Below are 16,652 nucleotides of genomic sequence, written 5' to 3' on the forward strand. Positions count from 1 at the left end.
TGTATTTATTTAAAGATTTGTTTATTTATTTGAAAAGCTGAGTCACCTGCAACACCTGGGACTGGGCAAGGAAAGCCAGCAAAGCCAAAGTCAGGGGCCTGGAACTGCATCCAAGTCTCCCACATGGGTGATGGCGGGGTGGCAAATACTTGGGCCTTTTGGTTACTTCCCCAGGCATGATCACAAAGAGCTACATCAGAAGCAGAGCAGCTAGGATTCAAACTAGCACTCCTATTGGCAAGCTGCCACTGCCAGTGGTCACTAAACCCAACACCAGGTATGTGGGTCCCGGGGTTGAGGAGACCTCTGTTGTCTTTGGGTAGTGACAACAATGGCCCTATTCTGACATTCCCTAAACACACAAATGAGCAGGTGGAAGAGCAAATCCTGTACAGCGCACAGAGTGCACACAAGCATCAGTATGTATGTGCACCTGTACATATACAAGCATGTAACAGGGCCTAGGAACAGGTGTACGAAGTATGTGTGCACCTGGGTGCTGTATTGCCTAAGTGTGTGTATGTGCATGCAGGGCTCATGTATGTAGCACACATGGGGTAACATGTGTGGGCAGGGACTAGTATGCACATGAGTGTGTATGGAGGCAGCCTGAGGACAAACATGCCAGTGTGAACTTGTACAGGCTGGAATAGATGGGCAGCAAGCATCAGTGGGACCCACCAAGCAGCTGGTACCCTCTGCTGCCTCCATCTCAAGAAGGAGCTCGGACAAACCACTCCCCTGCCCACAGCAAGCCTCCAGTGGGTGATGCGCCTCCCCTAGGTCCACACTGAGTCGGCCCCAGGATCCTCCCTGCATGCCAACCACAAGCCCTGGGGGTGACCCACCAGAAACCAGCATCCCCAAGAGCCCACAGACACAGGCCTGAGCACAGGCTAGTCCTCTGTCTGGCCTCACCCAGCTGTCCCAACCTACCCGCCCAAAGAGGGTCTGAACCAAAAGCAAGTTCAGTTCTTATTCTTTAAAGAACATACATACTTATCTGAAAACCAGAGTTACTAGGTAGATGGAGGGATGGAGAAAGAAATAGAGAGATCTTCCATTTGCTGATTGCATCCCCAAATGGAAGGGGTTCCGCAGTCTGAAGCAAAAGCCTCGAACTCCACCCACTGGGGGCCTCCCACCTGGGTGGCCAGATCCCAAGCACCTGGGCCATCTTCTGCTGCTTTTTCGGGCACATTAGCAAGGAAGTGGTTTGGAAACAGAGCAGCCATATGGGATGCCAGCATTGCAGGAGGCGGCTTAACTCTGTGTGCCACACTGCTGACTGCCAGTCCTCGTTCTAAACGTGACAGCAATGATCATGAGGGCTCTTGTTCGTGGCTTGTCACTGAGCACCTGGCAGACTTGTCCCACAGGGCACCATCAATGTTACCCTCATTTGGGGAAATGGAAGGACAGACTGCTTTGGTCACGTGCCCTCCAGCACACATTGGCCAGGACTGAAACTGGTCCTCTCCAGTCCCACAGCCACATCCTTAACCACAGAGTCCTCATCTCACCAAATAATCCCCACAATCCCTTCTCTCCCAGCCTGTGCTGTGATGCCCTAGAGCCCAAGACCTCTGGTGTTGTGGGGGCACCCAGCTGGCCTCTGCAGGACAGCAGGGCTGGGTTCTGTGAACATGGCAGGTGACAGAATGACCCCCAGACACCCTGAATCAGACCCTCCATCACCAAACTGCTTTTCCCCCATGCTGATATGCATGGGGGGGGGGGCTAGTGGCCCTACTGTCACCAAGGTTTAGGATTGGGGAGACTCCTTGCCCAGGACACTGGGTAAAGAAGTCATCCTGCCCCCACCAAGCCCTGGGGGAGTGAGGAGGGGGTACCCTGAGGCAGTGCTGATGGGGAGGTGACAATGCATTACTTCCAGAGGTACCCCAGTTATGTGAGGGGGAGGTAGAAATAAGTCACCCCTCACACTGCTCTCAGCAATCCCTGAACCAGACAAGCACAACACTGAGCAGAACCCTGCCCCTCACCGCCAAACTGGCAGGGGGTGGTGGAAGGAAGGTGGCAGCAGCAACGGACTCAGCTGCCTGGGGTTAGGAGGTGGGGGAGTCTGCGGCTGGCTGAAGCAGGCAGGAAGGTGGGAGTCCCTCGCAGACAAAGGCTGACCCCAGCCAGGCCGGCTGGCCAGCCCGCCCACCCCCACCCCCCTGCGGCAGGCAGCTTGGCAAGGCTGTGCGCCAGCTCCTCGCTCCTCGCTCCAAACCAAGTTCCCGCCGAGCGTGCTTAATGCAGCGGCAGTGACATTTCTGCCGTCAGAGGAAAAACAGGAACCCGGCCATTTTGATGAAGGGCACCCAGAGCGCTGGCGGTAGGCGACAAGGGCCGGTTTTCCTGCTCCCGCAGTCCTGTCCCATCCCAACCCCGTCCCCAAGCTGGAGGGTCACACAGCCAGGGTCACCGGACTGACAAGACGGCTGCTACTTAAGAATCTCCCGCCCTCTCGGATTTCTGGGGGAAACTGAGGCCCTAGCACCGACAGTAACAGTAGCCAGATTCAGGGAAGCCGAAGGGACACATCTACAAGAACCCCTGCGCGTTCGGTTGGAGGACGGTCCGGGTGGCTGTGGCCCGCGTGATAAGTCAGAAAACACAACGCGGCGGGGCCGCAGCAGCCCGACCCAAGGCGTCCGCGCACCTGCGCCCCGCCCAGGCGCGCCCTCCGGAGGGCGCTGGCGGCGCCTCGCCCAGCACAAGCAGCGACAGGGTTAAGCTTCCTCGCGGTACTTGCCGCAGTAAGTGGAAAGGAAAGAAGTGTCAACTCCGTTCTCACCACAGCGGGGCTGTTGGATGGCACCTCCCCCCGCCCCGCGCACCGCCCGGCCCGCTCCCCCGTCCTCCCCTCGGAGCGCGCGCGCACACACCTCCCACCGCTTTGCCCAAATTATTTTCGATCCCGGGAGACTCCGGATGCCAGACGCGCTCGGCGGCGGCGGCGGCGGCGGCCGCGCCTGATTCATTGCGCCAAAGCTGCAGATGCGACCTCCCGCCTGCGCCCCGTGCCCCGGCCCGCACCGGGCTGCGCGCGCGCCTGGAGAGATTGGAGAGGGGGCAATATGTAGGCGCCTTCCCCTCCCCACAGAAGGCGGGCCTTGGCCCCCCGGGGCCGGGTCCCCTGTCTCCAGCTCCCCGGGCTGCGCTAATTAGCTTCCTCGGGGGGCGCCACGCGGCGTGAGGGGCGGCAATTTCCCGGCTGGGCTGCGGGGGAAGCGCTCCTGCCGCCTGGGAAGGTGAAATGGGAAACTCGATTCAAAGAGAGCTTGCCTCCCCCCACCCGCCAAGCTCCGTAGAAAACGGGTTTGAAATTCCTCCTCCTTTTTTTTTTTTTTATTTATAGTGCACGGTCTCCATGGCAACCGCGGAGGAGGTCACGGTAGCTGGGCCCCCGCGCGTCACCCCGCGCCTCGCCGGCTGCAGGCGCCCGGATTGCGGCCTCCCAGGCGCCGCGGCCCGCGTGGACTCGGCTCCGAGTTCTCCGCCCCCGCTCCGCCCTGCCCGCGGCTCAGACCCCAGCCATATGACTCTGCCGGGTCCCAACCGGGAATATCGCACCTGGGCACCGGAGCGCTATACTGTGTATCTATTCGCGGGCTCTGGCACGCGGGACTGCGCCACGACACACGTGCCCAACCCCAAGACGGGGACACGTGCGGCCAGACGCCGCCGAGGGACGTGCAGCACCTGCGGAGGCCCCGGGGAAGTCGACCTATATTGGCGCACGACGTGGGGAGCTCTGGCCAAGACAAGATCCCCCGCGTGACTCTGGCGTCACGGTCCAACTTTCTCGGTCCCGCCCTAGCTGCGTGGCTGTGCGTGACTAGCCAAGTCCCAGGCTGCCCACACCTCAGCTTGCTCGTCAGAGAGATGGAATAGTTGGGAGGCTTAGGTGTTTGGACGCTTTATCATGCGCTTAGCAAATAATTCCGACCACTGGACTGAGATTGTTTCTTCCTGGCTGGAAAACTGAGGCCTTAGAAAAGCAGGGCGGGGGGAGATGCGACTTTGGGAGCCGCGCTTAGGCCCAGGGACCAGGAGCCAACGACTAGGAACGCCCCTGCGCCGCAGTCTAGGCAAAGCGGCGGCAGGTGAGGGAGCCACGTGCGGGCCGCGCACAGCCTGGGCCTGCCTAGCACGCGGCGGGCGGGGTTGGAGTCTGCACGACTCGCCGCATCCGCACTCGGAACCCTGGAAACGGGACCCCCCGCGGCGCTCCCCCAGCACAGGCCACTCCAGCGCCATTAGCAACAGGCTTCCCGCCCGCCCGCCCTCCCTGGACAGAGGCCGCACCTGCCCTACCGGATGGCGGCCCCGGGGCCGGGCCGTGCCCCCCACCGTGCACACTTCCTCTCGGACCCCCAGCCCCCCATCGAGTGCACAGGGGGAGGGGACTGGGCCGCCCCCGCCCCGCCAGCTTCCCACAGCCCGAGCAGCCCGGAGCCGGGGAGGCAGGAAGTCTCAGAGCCGGGGCGTGGAGGCGGGGTGGGGGCAGGAAGTTGGGGGTGACTCTCTCAGAGACCCCAGACGGGGCCCCGGCGTGGGAGCCGGGTGGTAGGGCGCCCAGGGATTAAGGACGTCCCCCCCTTCTGCTGTAGCCTCAGGCCACGTGACCCTGGCTAGGGCGCCCCGCGGGGCGAGGGCGAAGGCCGCTACCTCTGGCGACCCCCAGCAGTGCGCGCGGGGAGGGAGGGGCCGCCTTTGTCTACTTTGCCGCAGAGGCAGCCCCCCGCAACCCCTCCCCCGCGCCCCGCCGGGCCCTGCACAGCCCGGGTTTTCCATCCGGCCCGGCTCGGCTCGGCAGCTGTCAGGGGACCGAGCTGACCTTCGCGAGCAGGGAGTTTCAATTAGCCGCAGATCAGATAAGCGGGCGGGCCCGTCTCTCCGGGCACCGCGGGGGCGCAGCCCCGCCCCCGCCACGCCGCGCCAAACGCGCTCCAGATGGGAACAAAGATGAGGACGCAGCTCCACCTGCCTCCCCGGGGAGGGGTGGGGGGGAAGAGGAGGCCCCGCCGGGAGAAGCTTCCCACCGGAGAAAGGGGTGCGTCGCTCTCCCGTCCTGGCCCTCCTAGGATCCTGTGCTGGGGCAGGGGTTCGGCCCAGGGCCTCTGTGGCCGCCAGGAGAGGTGCCTGCTGCACTGACCTCATCCCTCGTTGGGCATCGTGCCCTTCCTCCCTCTGAGGGAGCGTCTTGCCATGCCTGATCTCATCTGGAGTCTCCCTGGGATGCTGGGAGAAGGCGGCAGAGCACAGCAGAGAAAGGCAACTGAGGCAGCAGCTAGGGGGCCGGGTCTCCCGGGCTCATGCAGCACACTGCTTTAGATGTTTATTGGGTGTCTACGAAGGGCCAGGCACTGTTTAGATGGCAGGGATGCCAGAGAACAAAGGCTTCTCCCCAGCCCGTTCTGGTTGGAACATCATGAAGTAAACAAGCAGTTGGGCAAAATGGCTTCAGCGAGTTCAAGAGCCCTGGAGCCATCAAGAGGTGGCATGGGAGACAAGCTTCAAGGAGGGGACCCTGTGGAGCTATTGTAGTCAGGGAAGGCCTCTTTGAGGAGGTAACATCTGAGCAGAGGCCTGAAAGACCAGGAAGTGCCAACCCAGCAAGCAAAGGGGTGGGTGGAGTTGGCCAGGTGGAGGGCACAGGAGGTGGGGTGGGTTGAGTTCCTATTGTGTTTGGTCTTCAGTGGGTTTTAAGCTGGGACTGACAAGGTCCGACTTTTTTTTTTTTTACATTTGTTTATTCAAAGGCAGAAAGGGAAAAAGAAATCTCCCAACTGTCACTTCTCTTCCCAGATGCCCTGAGAAGTCCAGGTCTTCCCCCCATGGCTGGCAGGGACCCCAGTTCTTGCATCAGGGGGATCAGGGTGTGCATCAGGAGGAAGTTGGGTTGGAAGTGGGAGCCAGGATTTGAACCCAGGCACTTCTTTATGAGATGCAGGGCTTCCTGGCATTATCTTCATTTGGCTGTGCCAAAGAACCACCGCCAGGTCCTTCTAGCTCCATAGGCACCACAGGAAAGCAAAAATTCAAGTAGGGAGCCCAGGAAATGGGAGAGAGGGACAAGAGTTGAGGAGATGATGCTGGCTTGGTGGTCTCAGCAGAGGAATTGGTTGTTAGGGTGCCAGAAATAAGAGAGGTTTGGCGAGGGACAGAGTGCAGCCAGCTTGACCATGGAAGGGAAAGCATAGAGGTTGAGGAGAAGGCTATGAGGTGAGAAGGCCAGGACCCCCAACTGCCTGAGGGCATATTGTGATCAATTTCCTCCAGCATTTGAACAGAAAGGCGGGTGGACGGAAGACCCACCATGATGTAAGGTGTGAGAAGTGTCTGGCACCCAGCCTGGCTAAGAGGAGATGCTTAGTAAACTTGGATAATCACACAGGCCCCTGGCAACTGTGTGTACTCCACACACCTGCCTCTTGCTGCCTGGACTCTCCCTTGCTCCCTGCCTAGTTTTTTTCATTGCTCAGGGCAGAAGCTCCTCCTTGCATTGCCTCCACTCCCCTGCCTGCCTAGCACCCTAAATACATGACCAAATTGTATGCCAGGAGGTCTCAGTGTGAGCTTGCCTTCCTGCCCTGCCCCCTGGAAGTGCCCACATACCCCATGAGCACAGCTGTCCTGGAATCAAGGCTGCCCAGACTTCTGGTGTGGCGTACTAAGCAAGGCAGGAGAAGGTGCTGGGATCAAGTGGCTACCAGACAGATGCAGTTTTCATTCAGGGAGCCTTGTGCAGGAATGTACCCTGTCCCATCCCTCCATGTCAGAGTCCTTACAACAACCTGTGAGAACGCAAACCACCATTAGCTTGTTAGAGGTAGTGTGCCTGGCCCAAGGTCTCACAGCAGTGAAGCTGCTTGGGGAAGCCAAGCCAGGTCTGATCGAGGCCAGAGCTGCACAATTCCAACATTCTGTCTGGTCTCCTGAGCCACTAAAAGCACAGTGACTCATCACTGGCCCCTGCTGTCCTGCGCTGGTGGCTTTTGGCTTGCCCCGTGCCTGGGTCTGCGAGGAAGGACACTTGGTGGGAACACTGGGGTGGAGGGATGCACTGCTGGAACAAGGCATCCATTCCCTCCACAAAGCAGCCGTGATGGCCGTCCTCACCTCTGTCCGTGTTCTTGGATTCTGGGTCCCCGTTTCATTTCAGAGCACCTGAGTACTGGTGACTAGCAAAAGTTCTGCTTTGCATAATATTTACATCCACTTTGCATGCTGTTCACACAACAGCAAAATGCTCAGAGGCCTGTTCTTCTCCCTGTACACCTGCTGACCCAAAGCAAAGGGTGGAGCTGCAGGGAAATGCAAGTTGCCTGCCTCCTGCCCCCACCCTGGGGTTCCCTGGCTTCCAGCACTTCCTGGGAGTATATGGGGAGGGGAGGGGTGGCAGGCAGGGCCACAGAAGTGGAGGAGGGAAGGCGGGCACTGGTGCCGAGGGATGGCTGGACTATGTCTTCAGGATCCTCACTCCGATCCGACTGCCTCCCACTGACCTCACATGCCTTCCTGCCCCTGTGCTAGAACTGCTTGCACTAGAAGGAAAGGGAGGACAAGAAGACATGGAGGGACCATAATAGGATAGCAACAAGGACCAAAAAGTACTGTGGTTCTGATCTCATCCTGCTGGGAGAAAGGACAGTCTGGACCTAGCCTGCTCCCAGCCTGCACCTTGGCACCTGGGATGGGATGAAGAGGCATGACCCTTGTGAGCTAGCAAAGGCCAACAGCCTGTGCTGATTGGACGAGTCATCGTTGTGATGTATATCGTGGGATTTGAGAGGCTCACTTGAGGACAGGGCCTGGCAGAAGCATCTGGTCGCCCAGTCATGCCCCTTCTCCAACTCAGGCTGAGATTGCTGAAATCCTGGAGAATGTGCACCAACCATTGGCAAGTGACGGGAGAGACCTCTGTTGGACTGTGGACCAGCACTAATCAGGGAGCCATCCCTGGAGGAAGCAGCCAGGCAACTGGGCATCAAAGGGTAGGTAGAGAAAGTGAAAAGGCAACAGCCACTGAAAGGCAGTGGCCAGCAACTTCCCCAGAGCATGGGGGACAGAGGGAGATAGGGACACAGCAAGGCCTGGAGGTCCTGCCTGCCTGGCCTCCCTCACCTGCCCATCCATGCTTGCTTCCAGGCACAGTGAACCAGGCACAGTAGAGACACCATGTCCTGTGTCAGTGCTGTCCACCCACCTGTCTGCATAGCACACAGAACTCTGTTCCCTCCTGAAACTGCTTAGCTGAGCTCTCCCCTGGTGTGGCCTCTCCCAGCCCCTGGTCTTCACTTCTTGGACAATGTGTCCAGGACCCTTAGGCAGCCAGGGCCCTGGGCCCTGTGTGCATCCCAATTCCTATACTTAGTCATGTCCAGCCAGAATAGCAAGTTCATGTCAAGTTAGGGGAAGCATTCCATAAAATGCCTGGATTTCATTTACTAATTTTTATAATTACTATTTATTCAAAAGTCTGAGAGAGAAAGAGAAAAATGGAAAGAGATCTTCCTGGACCTGGCACTGTGGCCTAGCGGCTAAGGTCTGCACCTTGAATGCGCCAGGATCCCATATGGGCGCTGGTTCTAATCCCGGCAGCTCCACTTCCCATCCAGCTCCCTGCTTGTGGCCTGGGAAAGCATTCGAGGACAGCCCAAAGCCTTGGGACCCTGCACCTGCGTAGGAAACCCAGAAGAAAGTTCCAGGCTCCTGGCTTTGGATTGGGGCAGCACCGGCCATTGCGGTCACTTGGGGAGTGAATCATCGGATGGAAGATCTTACCCTTTGTCTCTCCTCCTCTCTGTATAAATCTTTAAAACAAGCAAGCAAACAAAGAGATCTTCCAGGCACTGGTTCATTCCTCCAGAAGCCTACACTAGCAGGGGCCAGGTACTCTATCTGGCTCTCCTCTAAGGGTGACAGAGACTCCAATACTTGAGCCGTCACCTGCTGCCTCCCAGGGTGCCCATGAGCAGGCAGCTGGCATCAGAAACAGAGCTGAACTCATCTCCCAGCCCTGTGTGCTATATGATAGGGGTGTCACAAGCACTGTTTTAAGCACTTCATCCAAGGTTTGTCCCTGAATTCAACTGATTTAATGAAGGGCCTTCTGGGGGCCCAGCCTTATTCCAGGTGTGGGATCTCAGCAGTTTTCCAGACAGGGTCTTCTAAAGGCAAAGGGGTAGGGGTACCGTGTGGAGACTGACAATGAACCAGAACCTGAAACGAAGCAGTGGCTCAGTCTGACAGACTGTGGAGGTATAAATAGGATAATGTCACAGGGTGACAGAAGCTGGTAACTAGAGGTGGGAGGGAGTGATCTGGGGTATGGTGGATAAAGAAAGGTAGCCTCTCTTGAGCTGAGAGTGCTTGGGGAGCAGCTGCAGGAAGTGCAAAGGCCCTGGGGCAGGAAGAGCTTACTCTGGGGACCCAGCACAGAGGCTTGGGTCCTTGGAGAGAGCTCAAGGACCTTGGGAGGAGTGGGGCTTGAATTCCTAAAGGCACTAGAAAACCACTGGAGGTTTTCAACAGGCATGTGATTTACACAGTAATTGCTCACCAAAGGCTTTCTGATATGATTGTGATTAATATTGTGTAGCTCCGAGAGAGGACAGGCAAGGTGGCCAAGGTCACAGAGTCCTCATCTCCCAGCCCCTTCCTCTTCTGGTTGGCCTTCCCCTACCCCCCACGGAGCCTGTGGATCAGCCCCCAAGCAGGCACGGAGGAGGTGAGGACGCCTGCCTTGCCTCCTTCCTCCTCCTTCCCTCCGGCCATTTCCCGTGCTCGCAGCGCCTGCGCCCCAATTAGCCGGCACGGCTGACGGCCTGGCCTCCGAATGACAGACACCTCCTGTCACCCCCTGACGGGCAAGGAGATTAACTCAGAGGCTGTGCTGGCTTGCTGGCTGGCTCGAAGGGACTAAGGGACAACAGAGGGGGGAGGGGATGACCAGATCTCCTCCCCCACCCAGGGCCCACCAAGCTATGGAAGTAAAGGGAGCTCAGAGAGCTGGGGTGGGAGACGGGAATGCTGGGAGGGCCCCTTCTCCTGATTGGCTGATCCCAGCTAAGTTTACTGTAAGGAAGGGACCAACGCCTGTGGGTGCTGCCCAGTTAAACCTTCAGCTCTGGGCAGATGCCCAGGAAACACCTGTAGCCTGACTGTGCTTGAATTTTCTCACCTGTACCTGCATACAAACTCACTCAGTTCCCCCAACACCCTCGTTTCACATGCACGTACTTGCTTATGTGGGTAATTTATTTAAAAGGTAGACACAGAAATCTCCCATCTGCTGGTTCAATCTCCCAAATGCCCCATGCAGTCAGGCTTAGGACAGGCTGAGGACAGAATCCCAGAACCCAACTTGAGTCTCCCTTGTGGGTGGCAGGAAACCAGCCACTTCCTCCTGCTCTTCTGCTTCCTACTGGGGTGTGCATAGAAGGAAGCTGGAATCAGAATACAACACGGATCCGAACCCAAGGATGCTCTATGGGATGCAGGTATACCAAGCAGCAACTTAACTGCAGTGCCAAATGTCCGCCCCATCCATCATCCATTTATTTTTTATTTTTATTTTATTGTTGTTACTATTATTTTTAAAAGCAGGGTTAGAGAGAGAGAGAGAGACAAAAAGGCAGATCTTCCACCTGCTGGTTTTACTCTCCAAATGATGGAAATGAGACTAAAGACAGGAAGCAGGAATTCCATCTGAATTCTCCACATGGGTACAGGGGTTCATCCTCCACTGCTTCCCCAGGAGCGTTAGCAGGGAGCTAGATCAGAAGTGGAACATCCAGGACTCAAACCAGTACTTATGTGGAATACTGGTGTTGCAGCTAAAACTGCTGTGCCATGGTGCCAGCTGCTGCTTTATTTTATTATTTTTAAAGATTTATTTTTATTGGAAAGTCAGATATACAGAGAGGAGGAGAAACAGAGAGGAAGATCTTCCATCTGCTGATTCACTCCCCAAATGGCTGCAACAGCCCGAGCTAAGTCAATCTAAAGCCAGGAAGCCAGAGCCTCTTCCAGGTCATCTACGCAGGTAGAGTCCCACAGATTTGGCTGTCCTTGACTGATTTTCCAGACCACAAGCAGGGAGCTGGATAGGAAGCGGGGCCGCTGGGATTAGCACTGGCGCCCATATGGGATCCTGGCACATGCAAGGTGAGGACTTTATGCCTGGCCCTATTTTATTTTTTAAACCTCCCTCTCTCCGTTCCTCCTTCCATCTCTCTCTCACAAGAAAGAAAATTAAAAAGAGAGAGAGAGAAGAAAAAGAAAAAAAGTGGCATTCAATGCTGTGGTGTGGTGCGTAAAGCTGCCACTGGTGGCCAGCATCCCACACGGGCACAGATTCAAATCCCATCTGTTCTAGATCCCTGCAATGCATCTGGGAAAGCAGTGGAAGATAGTTCAAGTGCTTGGCCCTCTGCACGCAAGTGGGGAACGCAGAAGTTCCTGTCTTCGCCCTGGCATAGCCCGTGTGCTATAGCCTTTGGGGAGTGAAACAGACGTTCTCCCTGTGTCTCCCTTTTCTTCTCTCTTTTTCCCCTCTCCCTCTCTGTCACTGAGCCTTTCAAATAAACAAATGCATTTTTAAAAAAGATTTATTTATTTTTATTGGAAAGTCAGATATACAGAGAGGAGGAAAGACAGACAGGAAGATCTTCCCTCTTCCAAATGGCCACAACAGCTGGAGCTGAGCTCAACTGCTTTCCCAGGCCACAAGCAGGGAGCTGGATGGGAAACAGAGTGGCCAGGATTAGAACCGGTGCCCATATGGGATCCTAGCACATGCAAGGTGAGGCCTTCAGTCTCTAAGCTAATGTACTGGGCCCAGGCTGTTCCATTTTTCAAGCAATTCCCTGCGATGCATCTGAGAAAGCAGTGGAAGATGGCCCAAGTCCCTGGACTCCTTCACCCGTGTAGGAAACCTGGGAGAAGCTCCTGATTCCAGCTGGGCCCGGCTCTAGCCACTGAAGCCATGTGGGGAGTGAGCCTGGGGATGGAAGACCTCTGTAACTCTGCCTTCCAAACACATACATAATTCTGTTTAAACAAAAAAGAGCAGGAAGCTCTCAATTTACACATTTATAGAAACATCACATGCACTCTATAAATTGGTACAATTTTATGTCAATTAGTAATAAAAACAAACAGAAGAGGAGGAAGGAACAAATCAGAAGAGAAATGGCTGGTCCAGCAATTGCACAGATGGGGTAGAACCTGGACCTCGGCTGCCCAAGGTCAAAACTAAGTTTCAAGCCACTCTGCTCTAGTTTCTCTCTCTTCCATTGCCGACACTCTGAGACACAAGTCCAAGACACAGCAACAGCCCTGCAGTTGTGGGCACAGATCCTGGGTACCAGGCAGGCTGAGGGTACAACATTCCATAGCAGTCAGGAGAGAAGGGTGGGCACAGAACAGCAGGGAGGCACCTGAAGGGATGGAGTTGAGGGAGGGCTGGCGTGGTGCGCTGCTCAGCACAGGGCTGACTCCAGGTGAAGCACCATGTAAACACAGGCTGGAAGGCAGGGACTGGCTGAGGTGGCCTGATTTGCCCAGAATTTTAGGATGCAAGCAACAGCGACTGCACACAATGTCTTAAGAAAAACATGAGAGGGCCTGGTGTGATAGCATAGTGGTTAAAGTCTTCGCCTTCAATGCACCGGGATCCTATATGGGCGCCAGGATGCAATATAGGCGTTAGTTCGTATCCCGGCAGCCCTGCTTCCCATCCAGCTCTCTGCCTGTGGCCTGGGAATGCAGTCAAGGACATCCCAAAGCTTTGGGACCCTGTACTCGCGTGGGAGACTCGGAAGAAGCTTCTAGCTCCTGGCTTGGGATTGGCTCAGCTTCAGCCGTTGTGGCCGCTTTGGCAATAAACCATGGGATGGAAGATCTTTCTCTCTGTTTCTCCTCTCTGTATATCCACCTTTCCAATCAAAATAAAATAAATCTTGAAAAAAAAAAAGGGAACCTCCTAGCTCCTTTTCAGCCTCAAAGAAAAGTGTTTCACTTCAAGTGCCAGAGGATGGGTTCCCCTCTTCCCCTCACTGCCTTCACAAGTTGGCAGCTATCTTTAACTTGGGGGAAGAAATCTGCATATGGCTATCACAAACAATGCTTCTTGAGGTCATTCTAAGCAGAGCCCTGGGATTCAGTGGGACCTAACAGGCCTGGGTGACACTAGTCCTTGTTACAGGGAGGGGCAATACTGACTGCCCAGGGTCCCCAGATTGAGGGTGTATCCCCTCAGAGCCCCAAAGCTGATGGTGGAGGAAGAAGGGGTCAGCACCAACGCACCCTGGTGCTTGGGTGGCCTTCTGGTTCCTGAAGTGCCCCTCTAAGGTGAGCCTGAGGAGCCCAACTCCTTTTCCAATGCTAACTTCAGCTCTGTCCTAAATGAAGGGACTCCAGAAAGGCACTGTTTTTTCTTTGTTTCAAATGTTCTCTTTTTACTTGCACTCACCACTTGATGAATGGAGGAAAGGAGCAGGGGGAGCACATATAGCAGATAAAGCCCCAGTTTGTACCACCTGTATCCCATAGGGGCACCTGCTCAAGTCCTGGCAGCTCCAGTTCTCATCTTGCTTCCTGCTAATGCACCTGGGAAAGCAGGAAAGGATGGGCCAAGTATTTGGAAAGCCTAAATGAGGCTTCCAGTTCTGTCCATTGTGACCATTTGGGGAGTGAACCAGCAGATGGAAGATCTCTGTAATCCTGCCTTTCAAACAGGTAATAAATGAACAAAAGCCAGGAGTGGCCCATCCTAGATCTCATGAACCTTGTCTCATCTAAAGGGAGGCTTGGCCTATTGAGTCAAGATCAGGGATATGGAACTTGTTAGTCACAAGGGAAAGGTGTGAACTCAGGAGGGCGGGGGAGCCTTGGGCTTCCCCTGGCCAGCCTTGGTCTTCTCATCTGTGAAGTGGGGGTCATCTAGGAGGGGTGTCCCAGTGAGACACTCCACACCAGGTGCTGGCGTAGTGGCTGTTCCATAAAGCACAGCTGTCACTGCTGACCTCTGGCTGGCTCTGTGGGAGACCAGCCCTGAGGCCTTTCTGCACCTCTGTTCCTCCATCTGTACCTCTAGTGGGCTCCCTTCTCGAGTGGGTGACTCCACCATCTCACTGAGGCAGGACCCCTCCCATGTTGGTCAGTCTGTGGGGGGCTGGGGGGGAAGACGGCAGTGCCCAACCAACATTTTCACCAGGCTGGGCAGGCAGCGCCAGGCAGGCGGGAGCTGGTCAGGTTTTTAATTGAACACGATGCAAATGAAATGTAAATACCATGCAAATAAGCTCTTGCCAGGAGGCGAGGGGCTAGGAGCAGAGGGAGCAGGCAGGGGACTGCTGAGCAGGCTCCCCTCCCTCCTGGGCCCCCCTTTTCCCTCTCCCGTGGCGGCCCCTCCCCGTACTGCCCACCCAGCCAGTCTATTCCATTTGGGAAATAGCAAGCAGGCAGGCAGGTGGGTGGGTGGGTGGGCTGGCCCTTTACCCCTTCCAATATCCCCCCTCCTAGGCTAGCATTCCTAACCCTGTGGCTTCTGGTGGTGGCCATGGATGCTCACCAGGAGTCAGGGACCCTGTGGATGGGGCCAGGAGAAACAGCCACACACAGTCATGCAGGAAGACCCACACAGAGAAAGGACAAATAGATAGACACACAGAGACATTCCCTCCCAAGCTCCCTGCAATACTGAGACCCACTTGGAGACAGCGAGTTGCACATTCAGTCAAATACTCAAGGTGGCCCAAACAGATCCAGGACTGGAGCAAGGATGCACACGTATGCGTAGGCACACACTCACACACATGCATATATACCTGCATGCACATGCTCACATACGCACTCGTGGGCACACATGTGTGCTCTCACAATTCACACACGCATAAACACACAGACTCAAGGTGCTGTTTGCCCCTCCATCTAGAGCATGACAGACCCAAGTCCCATGCTGGCTGGAGGTCAGGAACAGCGGAAGCTAGGAGCACGTACATACCCTGTGTCGTCATGGTGGCCTGAGCAAGGCCAGACAAAGGTAGGGGTGGGGGGAACTTCAGGGTGGCCTGGGCTCTTTGCCCACCCCTCCAGCCCCAGGGCTGTGACCATAGCCCAGGGCTCAGGGCTGCTGGAAAGTCCAGATGTTGGTCCTCAGGGGCTCTGGACCTGTCCTGGGATAAGGAGCTCCCCCGTGGGCCCACTGCCAACCAACTATGAGGATAATGGTCCTGGGCGGCAACATGGTCAGCTAGGTCAGGAATCATGACTGGCCTGGCCAAGGGGTAGGAGATGAAATGTAGGTAACTGAGGGGGAGGAAGGAGGGGTAAGAGGAGGGTGGTCTCATCTTACATCTGGGGGTGGTCTCAGCTCACTCTCTTTAGTGACTCACTCCCTGCTTTATTAGCGCCTCTGAGCCCAGGTGGGAGGGACACCCGCCAGCTTCCCCCACCAGGCAGGGAGCTCTGGGTGGCCCTCCCCCGCAGCAGCCTCAGTTTCCCCCAGAGGCCTGGCCCTGCGACAGGGGCTGCGTGGGAGAGCAGCGTTTCAAGTCCGCACCTCCCAAGTTTGGCCAGGGCCATCCTCCACCCCCTGCAACCAGGGACTAGGTGGGGCCTCTTGCACGAGCTGCCCTCTCCAGACCCCCACCGGATGCGCCTCTGCTTCAAACGGTCCTCACCGCCACCCCACCCCACCCTACTGCCACACCACCCCACCCTACTCCATCCCACCCCACCCAGTAACCGGAAGTCAGGAAGGCGGGGAGGGAGAGGGCGAGCCTCAGTGCCCTGGCCTAACCTGGGGCCGCATGAGTGAAGCGGGACCAGAGGCTGGGACATGGCCGAAGTCCACGGCCACTCCAGGCCTCCTTCCTCCTGCCGTTTTACAGGCTCGGCCTTGCTTTGCTTTTGCCCGCAGCTGCCCCTTTCCTAGCACCCGGTGCGAATGGTGTGGGGTACCGGGGCCTAGGCAGGCCACGCTGAGCCCCCCGCGGGGCCTGGCAAGGGCAGCGCCGTGGGGCTCGGCGCGCTCCCTCCCTCCCTCGCTGTGGGAAGGCGGCAGCTGGGGCGGGGGTGGCCGCGGGAGCGCCTTGCCCGTGTGATCGTGCCGAGCGGGGAACTCGGGGCCATGTGGGAAAGACATTAGTGCCGGCCGCCCTGCCAGCCAGGAATGCGCCCCCCGCTCCGCTCCGCAGCCGCTGCCGCCTGCCCAGCCCAGAAACGGTGACTCACCGGCTCCTTGCTCCCGCCCCCTCAGCGCACATACTGCGGGGGCCCACTGCCGGCCTGGCCATCGCAGCCTCCCTGCTGCTGCGCCTGCTGCCCGGCTACCTGCCCAGCTCCAGCCAACTCCCCCAGCAACTCTCTGATTAGAGTGCCCTGGCTCCACAGTGACTTCGCCTGGGTCCCAGCACCCAGTGTGTGGCAGGTACAGGCAAAGGAAGCAAGCCACAGCCCCTCTTGAGACTGTACAGCAGAGCTCAGGGCAGAGGGAGACATTGGGGTTAGTCAACCTACCCCTACACCTCAGCAGAGTGTGTCTTGGGACCCTTTGTGTGAGCCTAAGTCGCTTTCCCCACCCCAAGGACATCCAGCCCCAGGACCCCCTATGCAAGAGCAGCTGG

At 56.9% G+C, this 16,652-nt stretch overlaps 1 protein-coding gene across 1 annotated transcript in view; it reads right to left on the bottom strand.

Annotated features, from left to right (window-relative positions):
- Nucleotides 1-16,273, bottom strand: part of PSD2 (pleckstrin and Sec7 domain containing 2) — a 107,941-nt gene extending 91,668 nt beyond the window's left edge. Inside the window, exon 1 of the mRNA XM_040976074.1 lies at nucleotides 16,261-16,273. The gene's annotated coding sequence lies outside the window, so the exon portion shown is untranslated. The remainder of the gene's footprint in view (nucleotides 1-16,260) is intronic.
- Between the last annotated feature and the right edge of the window lie 379 nt (nucleotides 16,274-16,652).

This window comes from Ochotona curzoniae, unplaced genomic scaffold (genome assembly GCF_017591425.1).
Source record: "Ochotona curzoniae isolate NIBS_2020 unplaced genomic scaffold, NIBS_Ocur_1.0 contig_1, whole genome shotgun sequence".
In the NCBI taxonomy this organism is placed as follows: Eukaryota; Metazoa; Chordata; class Mammalia; order Lagomorpha; family Ochotonidae; genus Ochotona; species Ochotona curzoniae.